The 17754-nt window shown below is 47.7% G+C and overlaps 1 protein-coding gene and 1 long non-coding RNA gene across 2 annotated transcripts in view; one reads left to right on the forward strand and one right to left on the reverse strand.

Annotated features, from left to right (window-relative positions):
• Positions 1-17754, forward strand: part of LOC144588812 (uncharacterized) — an 856730-nt gene that overhangs the window by 34844 nt on the left and 804132 nt on the right. The gene's annotated exons all lie outside the window — the stretch shown is intronic.
• LOC144588747 (uncharacterized) lies at positions 13845-16374 on the reverse strand. Its single transcript, XR_013544433.1, has 4 exons — positions 16287-16374; positions 15901-15964; positions 14960-15036; positions 13845-14030 (listed from the first exon to the last, which is right to left on the reverse strand). It is a non-coding gene; the product is annotated as an uncharacterized LOC144588747 (long non-coding RNA).

Here is a 17754-nt window from a genome sequence, read left to right on the forward strand (position 1 = left end):
TTTTCCCACTTCTTACCAACTTCTTCTTCTTCCCAGAATTCTTCATAAGGAACACCCCCTCCTGGGTCTTGTTGTCCCACCTAACTTTCTCATGAGAGCTTGAGAGTTGTTATCATTCTTTGTGGCAGAATTATTTTGACTACGAAAGTCTCTGCTCTCTGCTCATCTTAGCAACGAGATAATCAGAGAGCGAAGCTTCTCTGAAACAGCATGAAAAACTTTCCTACTACAGAGCAGACTTTAAATCAAGATGGATGCTGTCAAGACAATATTAAATGACTACAAAACCCATTCTAGCATCTCATAAAAACACATCACAGGACCATTGTACTGTTTCTGCTTGGACTGGAGAAAATACAGAGATATGTCTATTGTTTTCTTTAAATCATGGAGGATAGGCAAGATGATTGGTGGAGGGCCAATGTCCCCATCTTCAAAAAAGGTAAAAAGGAGGAACCCAGAGAGCTGTGTTCAAGTTACAGGGAGTCAGATTTTGGCTGATTATCAGTAAAAAAAAAACATCCTGATTATTAATGCAGTACAACCATGGAACCGATGACCCCAGGAGGAGGTGAGCATTCCAATGCTGGGGGCCTTCAAGGGAAAATTAGACCACCCCCTTGGCAGATCCACTTTGAATTGGATTCCTGCACTGAGCAGGGGGCTGGACTGGACGGCCTTAGAGGCCACTTTCAGCTCAATTATTATATGATTCTATTTCACCCAATGGGCTTGCAGGGTTTCAGCAAGAGACGAGTTATACTTTAACGTACAAACAATATGCATGGGTTTAATACCAAGTACTGTATGCAAATGAGGTTAAATGAGCAAGAACTCCTCAACAGCTCCCTAAAGGGGCACCCTCCACATTTGCCAAAGATTGTGGTGCAAGAACGTTCACATTCTCCTTGTGAGGAGAGAGGCTTAGCTTGAACCAGGGAATGCTGGCTCAGTCCTGGAATATATGGCATCAGCATCCTTTCCCAGGAGCCATACGGTGATGAGAAAGTCCAAGCAAAAAAAATTGCTACCAAGGCCATATTGCTGTTTCCTAAAACAACCAAGGGTCACAAGCCTAGCTGTCCCCCTTTGCCAGATGCTTGAGAAGATTGTAGGAAGATGCCCTTCATATCTTCTCTCTCCCCCCACCCCCATATCTCCTCCTACACAAACCACCCATGTTTGTGTATTGCACACAACACTAAGCAAAGGATACCCTTGAGGGCCAACATTCTTAAAGGAGTCTGTTGGAGATCTGGAAGCATATGATGATCCCATGGGCTTCCTTACCCCTTGATATTTCTGGCCCGCTGAGAGTCGCCCTGTCTGCATATGGCTTTCCCTCAGAGGGGCTCAGCAGGCCACACAAGAAGACCAGTCCCAGAATGTTCCACATCTTCCTCTTCTCACACCTGCCAGAAAAATACTGTTTAGTGCACGGTCCTCTCTGATGCAAGTAAGGATGATCACCTGAGGTTTTTTTCGGCCATCATCCTATTGTGAATTTACTGCGTGGACCTACGTACAAGTTGCCCTCCACTTTTCTCCCCTTCTCCTTGTCCTATCTGTTGCAAAGGAAAAGCATCAGGACTGGCAGATATCCAGGGATGGGGAGAATCAATGATGGGTTTTAGAAAGCAGAACTGTCAGTGACAGAGGGAGATGGCATGGAAATGTGGGTTGGGTGAAGGGGGCAGAAGGAGGCAGGCAGGTTCTACCAGCTGGAGGGTGGAACCTCAGATGCTTCCAGGATCAGCCCCCAAACAGTGAGTCTCTTCCCCCGAGGACATAGTCCAGCCAAGTCTCCTATACTGTATTGTTATCAGGATTGCTTCCTAGCTCCCTCCTCCCCTGAGCCCCACTTTCCATAGAAGCCCCCATTTGGTCCAGCGGGCCCACCCTATCCAGTCCTGTCCAGAGCATTGCTTTGGCTGCATTGTTTCTGACTTGACTTACGAACTTAATCCATCCCAGAAGATGTTCGTAAGTCAAAACACTAGTAAGTCAAATCAGTATTTCCCAAGCAACTTTTAAACAAAACACATTTTATAACAAACCAAGCAACTTTTATACTCACCCACCAACACTTTTAAAACAAAAGAGAGGTCACTTAGCTTTAGAGCCCAACAGCCAGACAGACCTTTGCAAACAGTTTTCTGATTTTAAAACCAAAAGACTGAAATGCATTTTAGAGCCCAACAGCCAGACAGATCTTTGCAAACAGATTTTAAAACCAACAGCCAGCACAGAAACATAACCTCCCCCACCTAGCCCAAACCCAAGCTGCAAAACCCCGGTACAGTAAATACAGTGTACTCATCCAGAACAGGCAGCCTCTCTGTTTTAAAAAAGGAAAGTCAAAAATCCAAAATAAAGCCAAAAAAAAATATCCAGTCCATACTGTACAGTACCAAGTAGTATCAGGCAGTAGGCAGTCTGAAGTTCTCTCCGTATCCACACTCTCTAACCTCTGGGGCAAGTGAGGTACCAGACAAGCAGCCACTTTGCTGGCCAACGGGTAACTGAAAGTTCAAATTTCTCACCTTCCCCATTTTTGATTTTTTTTACATTCGTAAGTCGAAGCTCTGTTTGCAAGTCAAAGCAAAATTTTGTGAATGGAGCTGTTCGTAACTCAAAATGTTCATAGGTTGGGACGTTTGTAAGTCAAGGCACCGCTGTATTTGAATCCCTCTCAATCATCAAATCCACTCTTATGCAACATTTACATCGGACCCAAGAAGTACAGAATAAACCCCTGGGTTGCTTCGTCTCCCATTTTAAACAAACCGCAAAAAGGACTGAAAGAGGAAAAGGAATTGTTAATCATTACTCTCCCTTTCCCATCTTTATCTACTTTTCCTCGAATGTCCAGCCTGAAGAAGGCTTCAGCTTAGCACAATGCAGAAAAAATATTATTTTTTTCATCATAAAAGGTTATGTTCTGGGGAAAAGAACTGCTCAGGATTTTGGCTCCTGGATCACCACAATTGGCTTTGTTTCCGTTTCAAGTTTTCCTTGGTTCTACAGCGCATCTCCCGTGGACTTCATTTCCCAGAAATCGGACCTTCCCAGAGGTAGCAAGTAGAAAAGTTACCTGTGACAATTGCTCTATGTTGTGAGTTTGTAGCGATCAGCAAACTAAAGAAAGGCTAACAGCTGGGGGATCACCGAACACAGAAAGTACTTTACTTTGGAGAGAAGTTGACGAAGAGTCGACACACGAAGATATCCGCCAGCGGAGAGCCTCGGTCTCGCCCCGAGAGCTCCCTTTATTATAACCTTACAGATCATTGATAGCATTCAGATAGGATACCGGTTGCACAATGCCAATTAGGATTGGTCAAAGGAAAGGCTTTTGAAGTTAGCTCTGTGTCTCTATGGGAAGGAGGAAGAATGGGCAGATGCTGCCCCCACCCCGGGAGCCGCCACGTCCTGCTTAGGAGGGTGTGCCTTCAACTACAACAGGAATGCAGCTGGCAACCCTGGAGACAAGCGTTCACACACGAGTTGGTGGTTCTTCAGAGCCTCCACCTTTTCCTGCTCTGTGATCTCAACTCAGAGACAAACAACTCGGACCCTTCAAAGAATGAGGAAAAAACTGGACAGGTTCACAACCTCCGTGAACGTCATGAGCTAGCAGAGAGATTGTTTTAGGAGAGCTGCAACGTGGCATAGCATGGGCTCCCTCCCTGGTGAGACCCCTGCAGTTCACACGGGCAGCAACTGCTCGATACATGCAGTTCTCCTCTCTGGAAGCACAGCCAAAATCTGTCTAGATCTGGCAGGTCTCCCCAGAGTGGAGAGGTATTGTAGGAGGAAGGATGCATGGAGAACTCTCCAACCGACAGTGACTGGGCTGGCTGGGAGGTCTTTCCCAAGTGGCCCCTTGCACCTGCTGCTTCCTTTCCTGATCCTCCAGCCTCTTAGCCTCTCACCCTTGAGCCTTGTCTTGACAAACCCAAGCACCCTCCTTAGGTGGCACAAAGAACTCTGCCCTAACGATCCAAATCCAGATCCTGGTGGTGGAGAGTCTCCCAGCTGGCCACTGAATGCTCTGGCCACGGCTGCAACTCCTGAGCCTCAAGTGACTACCAACCAACTGTGTCTGCCCAGCAGCAGTATATCCCTCCTCTCTCACATCCCTCCTTAAGTCCCATCTCCATCATGGCTACATCGATCCACTGGTGAACTGCAGGCTGGGAATCTCATCCTGATTCCTGGGGAGGTGGAGAGACCATTCTCACCTGTAGGGGGGTTGGGGGCCATTCCACAAGATCACGAGCTGAATATGAGCCAACAGTGTGATTATGACAAATGCTGTTCTAGGCTGCGTTAACAGAAATATAGTCTCCAAATCCCAAGAGGTTCAATTCAGCACTGTTTAGGCCTCTTCGAGATGTGATAGCACATTTCAAATATTTCATAGGCAGTCATACAGCATCTGTTCTCAATCATCTGAGAGTGGGGGACATGTAATAATAGTCTGAAGCTACAAGAAACCACATTTCGGTTGAATATCAGGAAAAACTTCCTAACTGTTAGAGCAGTAAGACCGTGGAACTCATGACCTCGAGAGTTGGTGAGCGCTCCAACCCTGGAGGAATTCAAGAGGAACTTAAACAACAACCTGGCAGATCTCCTTTGATTTGTATACTTGCACTGAGCAGGGGGTTGGACTCGGTGGCCTTAGAGGCCCCCTTCTGACTTCACTATTCTATGGTTCTATGAACTTCAAAAAGTGGGTGGGTGGGGGGAATAATTCCTATTGAAATTGACCAGAGAAAGAGAAACGTTGACCAATGGGTTGTAAAACGCAATCATCGTGCAACCCAAGCATGCCTTGCTGCCCAGCTCTAAGCTTGCCCCTGTCGCTTGCCCTCACGCAGAACCTCCCTAGGGTCCTGATTCTGCACCTTTGCAGCTTCTGCTTCTTTTCTCTCCGATGAAGGTCATGGCGCCATGCAGGGAGCAAGGAGGCACCGGATGGCACCGAGAGACGTGGCCTTCTCAGCTGGTGGAATAAAGAAACGGGTTTTATATTGCAGGAAGGGCACTGCAGGTGCATTAAGACCAGAGTGCTGTTCTGCTCCCCACTGGGGCTCAGGCTCACTCGCTCAGCCCACGACTCCTTGCTTGGGTGTCCAGGTTTTCTTTACTCAACACTTTTGGTAACCAAGCATTAATCCATGTGGTGTCACTCAGATTAAATGGTATTAGGAAATTAAACAGATACTGTAGGAGGGAAACAAAGAGTAAGGTGTACAAAGTGTGAGGTATATACAGTGGTGCCTCGCTTAGTGACATTAATCCATGCAGCAAAAATCGCTGCTAAGCGATTTTAAAAAGCCCATAGAAATGCATTAAAACCTGTTTAATGCGTTCGTATGGGCTAAAAACTGACCTTAAAGCGAAGATCCTCCATACGGCGGCCATTTTCGCTGCCTCTAAAGCGAGGAATCTGCGCAAAAACACAGTGGGCAGCCATTTCTTTTACCTGGCGGCCATTTTTGAACCGCCAATCAGCTGTTAAAAAATCATCGCTTTGCGATGATTGGTAAGCGAAACAGGGAACCGATCATCACAAAGCAAAAAAAACCCATAGGAAACATCGCAAAGCGATCACTTTTGCGATCGCAAAAAGTTCGTCGCTATATGGTTTCATCGCTAAACGGAGCACCCGTTAAGCGAGGCACCACTGTATAGCATTTATTGAAGGGAGAGTGCAGGAAATTCACCCAAACTGTCTCACTCTCTCATGCCAACACACAGGTGCTTTTATTTTTTGCAACAATTACACAAGGACTCGCCTTCTGTGACCCTATAAGGTCACTTCCCCTTTGCTTAGTTTAGCCCTGAGACCTTCAAATGGAAAGAAAATACCTTGATTTCAATTCATTGAATGTGAATCAGGACAGTGCTCTAAATACAGTGGAACCTCTACTTACGAACGTCCCTACCTATGAACAATCCAACTTACAAACATCTCTGTTCACAAAATTTTGCTTCTACTTGCGAACGGAGCTTCAAGATATTTATTTATTTGTTTGTTTGTTTGTTTGTTTGTTGTATTTTTACCCCGCCTATCTGGTCAGATGACCACTCTAGGCGGCTTCCAGCTGCATAACATACATAACAAAATATTTAAAATATATAAAATATAAAATATATAATATATAACATCAATAGACACTTCAAGATGGAGAAAAGAAAAGAAAAAGAAAAAGAAAAAGAAAAAGAAGAAAGACATCAAGTGTTCACTGGAAGGAAGGTCTGTGTAAACATCCAAGTTTTTAATTGGTTTTTAAAGGTGCCCAGCGAAGGGGCCGCACAGATCTCTGGAGGAAGGTTATTCCAGAGGCGAGGCGCTATCACCGAGAAGTCCTGGTTCGTGTCTTCTCCTTCCGGGCCTCCCTCGACGTCAAGCTCCTCAGTCTCACCTCCTGACTTGATCGGGTGATCCGGGTGGACCTTGGTGGGAGTAGGCATTCCGCCAAATATCGAGGTCCTAAACCATGTAAGGCCTTATAAGTAAGCATTAAGACTTTGAAGTCAAGGTGGAACTGAATGGGCAGCCAATGCAGCTTGGCCAGAATAGGAGAAATATGTTGGTAAGGAGTCTGGCCGCCGCATTCTGCACCACTTGAAGTTTCCGCATCAGCCTCAAAGGCAGCCCCACGTAGAGCGCATTACAGTGATCTAATCTCGAGATTACGAGCGCATGGACCAAGGCAGTGAGCACCCCAACATCAAGATAGGGACGCAGCTGGGCTATCCGCCAAAGGTGGGAAAAGGTGGTACAGACCACCGATGCCACCTGAGTTTCCATGGTGAGCGCTAGGTCCAGATGGATCCCCAAGCTGCAAACCCCACTCTTTGGGTAAGAGTCACTCCCCCAAATGAGAGAGAGTTTCCCAGACCGCTGACAGAATGAATGAAAAAATACGGGGGAGGCAGGGAAAGCACAAAATTTGAACTTTCTGTTAACCATGGGCCAGCGAAGAGGCTGTTTGTCTGCAACATCACTGGTCCAAGTGGTTAGAGAGTGGAGAGGGAGAGAGTCTTCAGACCACCTGGTACTGCCTGGTACTGTGCTATACAGACTTTATTTTTTATTTTTGGATTTTGTATTTTTGGATTTTTTTACTTTCTTTTTTTGTAAACAGAGAGGCTGCCTGTTCTAGGTGAGTACACTGTATTTACTGTACTTTACAGGGGTTTTTTTTCCAGCTTAGGGGGGTAGGGATAGTTGGGGGGTTATGTTTCTGTGCCCTGATGGGTCTTGCAGTGTGGATTTAAAATGTGAAAAGTAGACTGCAATATTAAATTAAAATTAAATTTGAAAATTAGACTTTAATTTAAAAATGTAAACTTTATTTTTTCATTCTGTGGCCATGTCCCTAGCTATGAACAATCCAACTTACAAACATCTCTGTTCACAAAATTTTGCTTCTACTTGCGAACGGAGCTTCAAGATATTTGTTTGTTTGTTTGTTTGTTTGTTTGTTTGTTTGTTTGTTTGTTTGTTTGGTTGTTTGGTTGGTTGGTTGGTTGGTTGGTTGGTTGGTTGGTTGGTTGGTTGGTTGGTTGGTTGGTTGGTTGGTTGTATTTTTACCCCGCCTATCTTGGGTTTGTGTACTGTGACCTTTCTGTAGTTTTAAATGTGTGGGTTTAAAATGTGACTCCAAAGTTTTTTTTTTCTTTGGAGATCTATTTGCTGTAATAATGGTTGCTGGTTGTTGAGGCAGGCAGGCTGTAAAATGCAGTTTAGTCTCTCTTTTTGTGATGAGGAATTCTGTGCTGGAATGATGCTTGCTGGATTCTATGGCTTTTTAAAAGGTGTTCTGTTTAGAAGGTGTTCCCTTCCGCCACCCACCCACCCCACCCCCCACTCTCCTTTCCTGCCCTTTTTTTTAACTTAAATTCATCTTAAGTCAAAAGAAGAAAAATTGTCACCCTAGCGGTAGAGGACGGATTAACTGGCTTTGCATTAGTTCCTATGGGAACTAATGCTTCGACTTAAGAATGGCCGCCTCTAGATAAGTACGAAAAACAACCAGAAAGCATTAAATGGTTTTCAATGCATTCCGATGGGAAATTTTGCTTCTACTTACGAACGTTTCAACTAACGAACATTTTCTGGGACGGATTAAGTTCGTAAGTAGAGGTTCCACTGTACCACATGGCTTGAGCCCAATGTTTAAAAAGTCTGAACAGAAATAGATTCAAATGTTCAGTAGGAGCACACCCGAAGGCATGCTGTGTATTTTCCTCTGCCTTTCCCATATTTTTTCCTGCCCATTCGTTTTCTGTCTTTTTTTGCACTGAGCTGGGCTGACCTCCTGCCTCACAGAGCCAAAAATCCTTTCCGAGAACTTCCAGGGCCCCTCAATGGTTCCAGATGCAAAATGATGTCTCCAGACAGACAGACACCTGGCTCATGGATAAGAACCTTGGAATTGCGGGGGGGGGTGTCCCCACCTGGTCCTCAAGCTTTTGGAACTAGCCCTGTCTGGTTTCGCTCTAGCCCCATATGAATCAGAGACAAGAAGCTCAGATTTCTGTGCTGGGAGATGAACAGAGACAGCCTTCTTTGCCAAACATTGCTGTTATCTCCGATCACTTGTCAGAGATAACAGAATGTTTAAAGGCCTTTAAATTTTAAATAACCTGCTCTACAGATGTCATTGCAAACCGGGGCATTTCATCTGAGTAGACGTCCCTACCTCTCCTTTGCTTATCCCACGTTTGTTGCACAGGGATAACTCCTCCGTAGACATGCCTAGATTTGTGCTATACCTGAGAGTTGATGCCTTAGGACTTACTCTTGAGCACGGCTACTAAGAGGCTCAATGAGGCCCAGACTGCTTGCAGATTTTGAGCCTACTCGGCCATGGATCGGGCCTCCCACCCTCAGAGTCAGTTAATGTACCAGGAAGTAGTGGGTTTCTATTTTTATTTATTTATTTATTTATTTATTTATTTATTTATTTATTTATTTATTTATTTATTTATTTATTTATTTATTTATATCCCGCCTATCTGGTTTAGCAATTAAGTGCTACACCCCCCCAAAAAAAATTTATTTAGCAATGTAGGCATTTCAGTTTTGCAAAAATCCATTCCATTATTTTGAAGTTCCTGATTCATTCATTCATTGTTTATCGCAAAATAGAAACCCACTACTTCCTGGTATTAACTGATTCTGATATATAATTGATATATTATATATAAAAAATCCTAGGGGAGACAGAAACCTTTCTATATAAAAAGTTCTATATAAAAAGCCTTTGGCTCACCACATTTTAGACTTCAAACATGTGTATAACGTAGCAATCATGGCCATCTCTTGTTGATCTCCAGAGTATGGTGGTGGCAGCTTGTTATGGCTGGACAGGAGGGGTAGAAATATGTTTTAAACAGAACTGTTGGAAAGATCAAGGACAAGAAGACCCACATAAATGTGAGTTGAGAATTCCACCAGGGGGATCAAGATAACTGGTATTGCTGTGTGTCCAGAATAAGCAGAGAGCTTGGTCAAGCAGAAGGTCAGAATCAGGTAAAAAAGCAAACATCCCTATGAAAACCCAGGGGCACCACTTGAGGGTGCTTCTGGATTCATCTCTGAGCCTGGATGCCCAGGTTTCAAGAGTTGCCGGGTGCACACGTGCACAATTGAAACTAGCTCACCAGCTGTGCCCGTTTCTCGAGAGGTCCCATCTGGCCACGGTGACACATGCCTTAGTTGCACCCTGGCTGGATGACTGTAATGCTCTCTATGTGGGGCTGCCTATGGAAAGGGTCAGGATGCTTTAGCAGGTCCAAAACACAGCAGCCAGATTCTGACCTGGTCTGGTTACAGGGAGCACATGACTCCCCCATTACAATATTTCCACCAGTTGTCCTTCATTTTAACCTGGGAGGGTCAGGGTGGCAGCCAAAGAGAGGGTCCACCTTTGATATAGATGCTTTGAGAAAGCGCCCCAGAGGGAGACCCCAGCTGCCATACAAGGATCTCTACAAGGCCTTAGGAATGGACTGCAAGAGATGGGAAACGTTGACATCCGAGCGTTCAGCCTGGAGGCGGGCGGTGCATCACAGCCTCTCCCAATTTGAAGAGACCCTTGTCCAGCAGGCCGAGGCAAAGAGGCAGTCCTGAAGCCACCAAAACCAGGGAGCTGGACGGGGGACAGATTGTATTTGTCTTCAATGTGGAAGGGATTGTGTTACTCTCGAATTGGCCTTCTCAGCCACACTAGACGCTGTTCCAAGACCTCTATCCAGAGTGCGTGACTATCATCTTTCAAGATGGAAGGATGCCTACGAATATTTGAGACACTGCTAGCTGTACTTCTCTCTCTGTATACCACCGGATGCAAAGCCTGCTAAGCCATTGGTTTTATCAATAGGGTTTGGCTTCAGCCTTCCAGGAACGACTCTGCAGCTTTCCTTGAGTGCTCTCTGTCTCCCTGTTTATTTATTTATTTATTTATTTATTTATTTATTTATTTTATTTATATCCCGCCTATCTAGTCGCAAAGGACTACTCTAGGCGGCTTACAACAGGGAAGAATACAATAAAAATAGAACAACAGATTACAAAACAGATAAAAGTAAAAAACAATAAAAAATAAAAAAATCAGAAGTAATCTGGTGAGAAGGCCTGCCGAAACATCCAGGTCTTTAGTAGATTCTTAAAAGTGCCCAGCGAGGGAGCTCCGCGAATACCAGGAGGTAAATTATTCCACAGGAGAGGAGCGACCGCCGAGAAGGCCCTATTTCTTGTTTTCTCTTTCCGGGCCTCCCTCGGCGTTAGGCTCCTCAACCTCACCTCCTGGCTCGCCCGTGTGACCCGGGTAGAACTTGGTGGGAGAAGGCGTTCCGCCAGATATCGAGGCCCTAAACCGTTTAGGGCTTTATACGTAAGCATTAGCACTTTGAAGTCAATGCGGAACTTGATGGGCAGCCAATGCAATGCGGCCAGAGTGGGCGAAATATGTTGGAATTTTTTCACTCCACTGAGTAATCTGGCCGCTGCATTCTGCACCACCTGTAATTTCCGCAGCAACCTCAAAGGAAGCCCCACGTAGAGCGCATTACAGTGGTCTAATCTCGAGATTACGAGCGCGTGTACTAAGGTGGTGAGCGCCCCCACCTCCAGGTAGGGCCGCAGCTGGGCTATCCGCCTAAGATGAAAAAAGGCGGTGCGGACCACCGACGCCACCTGTGACTCCATGGAGAGCACCGGGTCCAGATGGATCCCCAAGCTGCGTACCCCATCCTTTGCGGGGAGGGTCACCCCCCCAAAAGAGAGGGAGTTTCCCAAATCCCGGGCTGTGGGGGGGCCCACCCTCAGTACTTCCGTCTTGTCCGGGTTCAGCCTAAGTCCGTTCTCCTGCATCCATTCCAGTATAGTCTCCAGGCAGCGCTGGAGGCACAGGACGGCTTCTCCTGCAGTTGGCAAAAAGGAGATGAAGAGCTGCGTGTCGTCCGCATACTGGTGACACGAAGCCCCACACCTCCTGATGACCCCACCCAGCGGCCTCATATAGATGTTAAATAGCATTGGGGAGATAATCGACCCCTGTGGAACCCCACAATTGAGGCTCCACGGGGCCGAGACTCTCTCCCCAAGCTGAATTCTCTGGGGACGGTCCTCCAAGAAGGAGCGGAGCCAGGACAATGCCAGGCCACCTATTCCCAACTCGGAGAGCCTCCCCAGGAGGATACCGTGGTCAATGGTATCAAAGGCCGCTGAGATGTCGAGGAGGACCAGCAGGGACACTTTGCCCCTATCGGCCTCCCTCAGTAGGTCATCATACAGGGCGACCAAAGCCGTTTCTGTGCCATAGCGGGGCCTGAAGCCCGACTGGAATGGGTCCAGGGCATCTGTTTCTTCCAGGAGCGCCTGAAGCTGGTCGGCCACCACCCTCTCGACTACCTTGCTGAGGAAGGAAACATTGGCGACGGGCCTGTAATTGCCAATTTCGTCCGCCGCCAAACTAGGTTTCTTCCTGATGGGCCTAATGAGTGTGTCCTTCAGGGCAGATGGAAATCTGCCCTCAAGGAGAGACCCATTTATAATAACCGTGGCCCATTCCGTTGTTAATGGCCTGGCTGCCTTGATTAGCCAGGCCGGGCAAGGGTCCAAAGAGGAGGTGGTGGCACGACAGCGGTCAAGCGCCCTGGAGACAGTGTCAGGCGTAACAGGCTGAAAGGTGTCCAAGATCACCGGGCAAGACGGAGCGCTGGACATCTCAGCTCGACTCACTGTACTCAAAAAAGGAGAGAGGTCCCGGCGGATGGCCTCCACTTTTGATTTAAAAAATGCTGCAAATTGGTCCGGCGAGAGACTAGGGGGAGGCCCATCGCCCGGACCAACTCTGGAGAGGTCGCGTACTATACGGAATAACTCCGCCTGCTGGTTGGACGCCTCGCTTATCCGGTTAGCGAGGTATGATCTAGTAGCAGCCTTTACCTTAGCTAGATAAAGGTTAGTAGTGACCCTGACAGCTATCTTATTAAAATCCGTCGGGGCCCTTCTCCATCTGCGCTCTAGCCGTCTCCTGACCCGCTTCCTCGCCCGGAGGTCCCGGTTAAACCAGGGAGCCGGGCGATCTCTGCGGCGGAGAGGGCGTTTAGGTGTGATCATGTCAGCAGCCCTAGTCGCAGCGGCAAACCAGCCATCTACCAGAGCCTCGACAGGAGCGCCAGCCAGGTCAGCCGTAACACCTCTCATGGCATCCTGGAATCCAACAGGATCCAGTAGCCTTCGAGGGCGGACCATAACAATAGATCCCTGCTCCCTGCGGGGGGGGGGAGAGCCATTTTAATGGTACACTTTATTAGGTGGTGATCCGACCATGACAAGGGTACCGACTCAAGGTCAGTCACCATCGGACCACTCTCACTCCCATTGGTAGAAAAAACCAGGTCTAGTGTATGACCCCCCCACGTGAGTGGGGCCGTTGACATGTTGGGACATGTTCAAGAAGGCCATGGTCTCCAAGAACTCAAGAGCTGGACCAGAGGTCTCCGCCCCCGCATGCACGTTGAAATCCCCCAGCACCAAAAGGTTCGGGGAACCCAACAGTGCCGCGGAAACGAAGTCCACCAGCTCCGGTAGGGAGGTGGCTGGGTCGCGGGGAGCACGGTAGCCCAGCAAGATCCCAATACCATCCCTGGCCCCGATAGACACGTGGAGGGCCTCCAGACCCGGCTTTATCACCGAGGAGCGCCTAGTGACCTCCAAGCTGGACTTATGGACAATGGCTACTCCCCCCCCGACCCTCCAGTCTACCCTGGTGTTGGACAGCATAACCGGGCGGACAGATGAGAGCTAGAGGGGGACCCCCCTCTCCGCCAATCCAAGTTTCGGTTATGCAAGCCAGGTCTGTATCCTCCTCCAGGATGAGATCTTGAATTACCTGGGCCTTATTGGATACAGACCTGGCGTTCAACAACACCAGGCGTAGAGTGGAAGGCTGGCTGGACTGGCTACCTCGATGCTGGGGGCTGGTCTCCGTCTCAGAACAAGGAACAGCCATTAAACATCTGTCCCTAGTTCTTCTAACACGAGCAGAGACGGAGCCAACGCCATATCTCCCCCTACACTATGTCACACCACATTCTCCTGCAGGGCAGCATAAAGCCCACACTGTGGTGCCCAGTGTGTGCACTTGTGTGCCCAGCTAGATCCTGACAGCTGTTGGGAGCCATTGGGTATTACTTAAAGACAAGAACTAGTGAAAATAAGCACATGTAACCTCATGAATTTCAGTGGTCTTTTCTACCCCTGACTCAATCCTGTAAAATATTATGAAGAGATTCAACGACAGCTGGCAAGCAGAAGACAAAGTATTTATTGAACAAGTTACACAAGAGGGATTCAGGTGAAATCAAACCAGAGAGACTAAGCAAAACCTACTATAGTGATTTCTTCTCTCTTTGCTAGACTCGTCTTATTCCTGAATAAACAGACATTCTTCTGCGTGTATTCATCCCCTGGTTCAGGAACACAATGCAAGGCCATCCTATGCAGGAAAGAATTAGATAATTCCTTTTATGCCTGTGGTTTCAACGCATCCACTCCTTAGCAAGAAGGAAAAACTTAAAATTGCCCACCAACAAATTAATCCCCTTTGTATTGGCACAGATGTAAACCTATATGTAATTCAGTTGCCCACTGTGCATCTCCAGAGAAAAGAGCCAGCCTGGGTGGCCTTGGGCCAGCTGCACACTCCCAGGGCATCCCAGTAAGATGGGAATGGGAAACCCATGAGTATTCTCTCTGCCCAGGCAACACTGAGAAGGGTCAGCATAAGTCAGGACTGGCCTGGCTGCAACATGCTTTCTTTATTTAGCTAATGTATTCCATGTCCCCATCTCAGCTTTCCTAACAGAAGCTCAGTGTGGGCAGCAGTCGCCATAAAATGCACCCAGTGAAAAACACAGGTCAAAGTACCTAAAATCATAACTTACAAATTCCTGATAAAATCTAGGCAACAAAATAGCAACTAGCAAATGCACAAAATTCAATAACACAAAGTAAATCCAAGCAGGAAGTGTTTTGGCATACATGCCAGCTTGAATCAGAAGAGTGGAATAAATTACTGGACTTATAGCAAGGGAGGCTGAATCGCTTAATTTAATTTGGAACACGTCTCCTTAAGATTCCATTTAAGGAATGACATTTCTTGTTTAAACTTCTCTCCTTGGCATTGATAGCTAAGGAGATGGCACATGGAGAAATCCAGCTGAGGGGGACCCACCATTCTGCCCTGGATATTTTCCAGATGTCTGGAGGGTATGGGGTGGGAGAGAGAGCGGCCATCTGCAAGGTGCCTTTTCCAGCAGCTGCAAGAATTTCCTCAAGAAGGTGGGTCTCTGCCCCAGCCACCTCCTAGCATTATTCGGTTGCAGCAATGCCAAGGGACTCACGTTGACACTCCTGAAACCTTACCTCAGCAGGCAGGACAGACGCGCTAGTCAAGACTCTGCCGAAAGGTGTTGGCAGCGGGATTCCGACAGCAAGTGGCTCTGCAAGAAGAAATAACGTCACTTAGGGCATGGGGGAACATCTACGGCTTTGGCCAAAGGCTGGTGCCAATGGCTTTGGATCATGATTTAGTTTCTGGCCATATGGAACACCTTGTTCGCTCATAAACAGCATTCGGCTGAGAACTCGGGGGGGGCGTAGTGAAGAAACAGCTGGGTTCAAATGCTTGTCCAGCCAGGGAAGTTCACTAAAGTGGGGGGCCAGCGGTGAATTTGTCCTTGAATCTCATACAGCAAGTGGGTCTTCAATAACAAAGGCAGCCCATGCGGTGTAGTGGTTCAAAAACCTGGGTTCAAATCCACACTTGGCCATGGAAATTCACCGAGAGGAGGGGAATGTGGCAGTCCATAACAGCAACAACAAATTGCTTTCTCACACACAGAGAGAGTAAAAATACATAAGTGTGCAAATGCATTAGTAAAGGTAAAGGTTCCCCTTGACATTTGGTCCAGTTGAGTCTGACTCTAGGGCGCGGTGCTCATCCCCGTCTCCAAGCCATAGAGGCAGCATTTTGTCCAAATACAGTTTCCATGGTCATGTGGCCAGCGTGACTAGGCACTGAACACCATGACCTTCCCACGGAGCTGGTCCCTATTTATCGCATTTTTACATGCTTTCAAACGGCTCGGTTGGCAGGAGCTGGGACAAGCGATGGGAGCTCCCTCCGTCGCGTGGATTCGATCTTACGACAGCTAGTCTTCCGACCTTGCAGAACAGAGGCATCTGCAGGTTAACCCACACCACCACCACATCCCTCGCAGGTGTGCACAAACATTTAAGGGTGAAGACAGGAGACGCTTTGCCTCTGAGCATAGCTTCTTGAGTCCTTTCCAGGGGGGTCTTACCATTGAAAGCAGGCAAGAGGATTTCTCTCAGCAGGTTGCCGCAATGGGATTCCAGACTGGAGACCTGCAGAGGGAGCAAAGAGAGCTTGAGGATGCCCATCCAGGCATAAGAAGCCTGCCTTGTCGGGTCTGAGCCGCCAACTCCTACCCGCACAGGGCAGGGGACGTTCTTACATGTTTTAGATGGAGAAAGGCCTCTCCCAGCCCTAACCGGAAATGCAGGGTATTGATCCAGGGCCCTTTGGCCTGCAAAGCAGAGCATCTGCTCTGGCACAAAGCTATGCCCCTTTCCCAGTTTCCACCAGTGAGGAGTGGGCGTCATTCCGGAAAAAAAAAAAAGCATCTTTGACAGTCCCGAAAAGATGGCCCTGCAGAGGTCAACTTACATTAGAGATGCCCACGCCGGAAGATAGCAGCACCACCAGGTTGCTAAGGGGCAGAAACAGACAACACTGTCAGAATCGAAGGGTCCAAAGTAAGCCAGTTAAAGGTGTGCAGGCCCAGTCATTGGTGCCCTTCAGCTGGGGTGTAGCCAGGCCACACCTAGAGGGGGGCAGTTGAAGCCCTGGCACTTCTCTTGAGGTCAGTCGGCTCTCTGGGAGCTCTCCCTCCGTCCCCCCTCCATCAGTTAGCCGCTCACTTGCACCTCTCCAGACTGGCCTCTCCTTCAATACTGGCCTCCCTTGACCTCTCATAGGAATATGTTTTCCCCATCACTTTCCCCTTCAGGTGGAGAGAAATCTTTTCCCTCCTTGCACTCTCCCCAAGGCTCATCCTCTCTCGCTTGCCCACCTGCCAGATTGGGATGGCAGGAGTGTAGCTTGGCTTTTTTGCACCCCGGTCTTTGCCTGCATGCCCATGCAAGGTGTCAGCTGAAACCCAGAAAGGAGACATCCAGGGACAACCTCGTTGGAAAACTTTCTCCTTCACTTCCACCCAACTCTCTCTGTCTCTGCTCCCCCTCCCACCCTTCATTCCTCCTGCTTACAGTCAAAGCTGGAGGGAAGCAGCAGAACAGGATGGGCTTGTGCCACAAGACAAGCAGGGAGTATAGCTTCGTTTTTTTAAAAAATCCAAAAAGAAAGCCGGCAAAGAGACAGAAGTTGGGCTCTCCCTCCTTTGCAAACCTAGAAGCCACCAGGGTTGACCATTTCCCCAGTCAATTTCTCTTTGCTGCTCACTGGTGTGCCTTCCCTCTCTCAAGCAGCTCGCTCTCCACGTGTGTGTGTGTGTGTGTGTGTGTGTGTGTGTGTGTGTGTGTGTGTGTGTGTGTGTGTGTGTGTGTGTGTGTGTGTGTGTGTGTGTGTGTGAGAGAGAGAGAGAGAGAGAGAGAGAGAGAGAGAGAGAGAGAGAGAGCGTACATATGTGCACAGATATTGGGCTGCAGGGAAACCTTGCAATCTGATCTGTCATATTTTCTTCTACCTGTAATACTGAATGAGTGCTATCCCAGTTTGAAAGATATAAACCAATATAAAATTTAATTTTAAAAAAGATTAAAAGTTTTCCCAAGAGGACGCACACACCAACCCAAACATGACACGACTTGCACATGACTTTAAAGGAACTTCACAAAAACCCTGTTCCATCCACAGATTCATTTTCATAATGTAATTACATCTTAAGTCACAACTTGGATTGTGTGAATGTGCACATGCACTCAAGAAGAAAGGGGGGGTGCATGTGTGTGTGTGAGTGTGTGCCCATGTGCATGTGCATCTCTGTGTTTAATCTCATGGAGAGACCCTGTTTCAGAAACTGGTTGAGTAAACTATTGGTTCGGAGATCATCTCCTTGGCCATCTGATTGGCAGGGGGGAGGGGCTCCCTCTTTTCTCTCCAAGATATGCTTAGA

Source organism: Pogona vitticeps, chromosome 4 (genome assembly GCF_051106095.1).
Source record: "Pogona vitticeps strain Pit_001003342236 chromosome 4, PviZW2.1, whole genome shotgun sequence".
Lineage (NCBI taxonomy): Eukaryota > Metazoa > Chordata > Lepidosauria > Squamata > Agamidae > Pogona > Pogona vitticeps.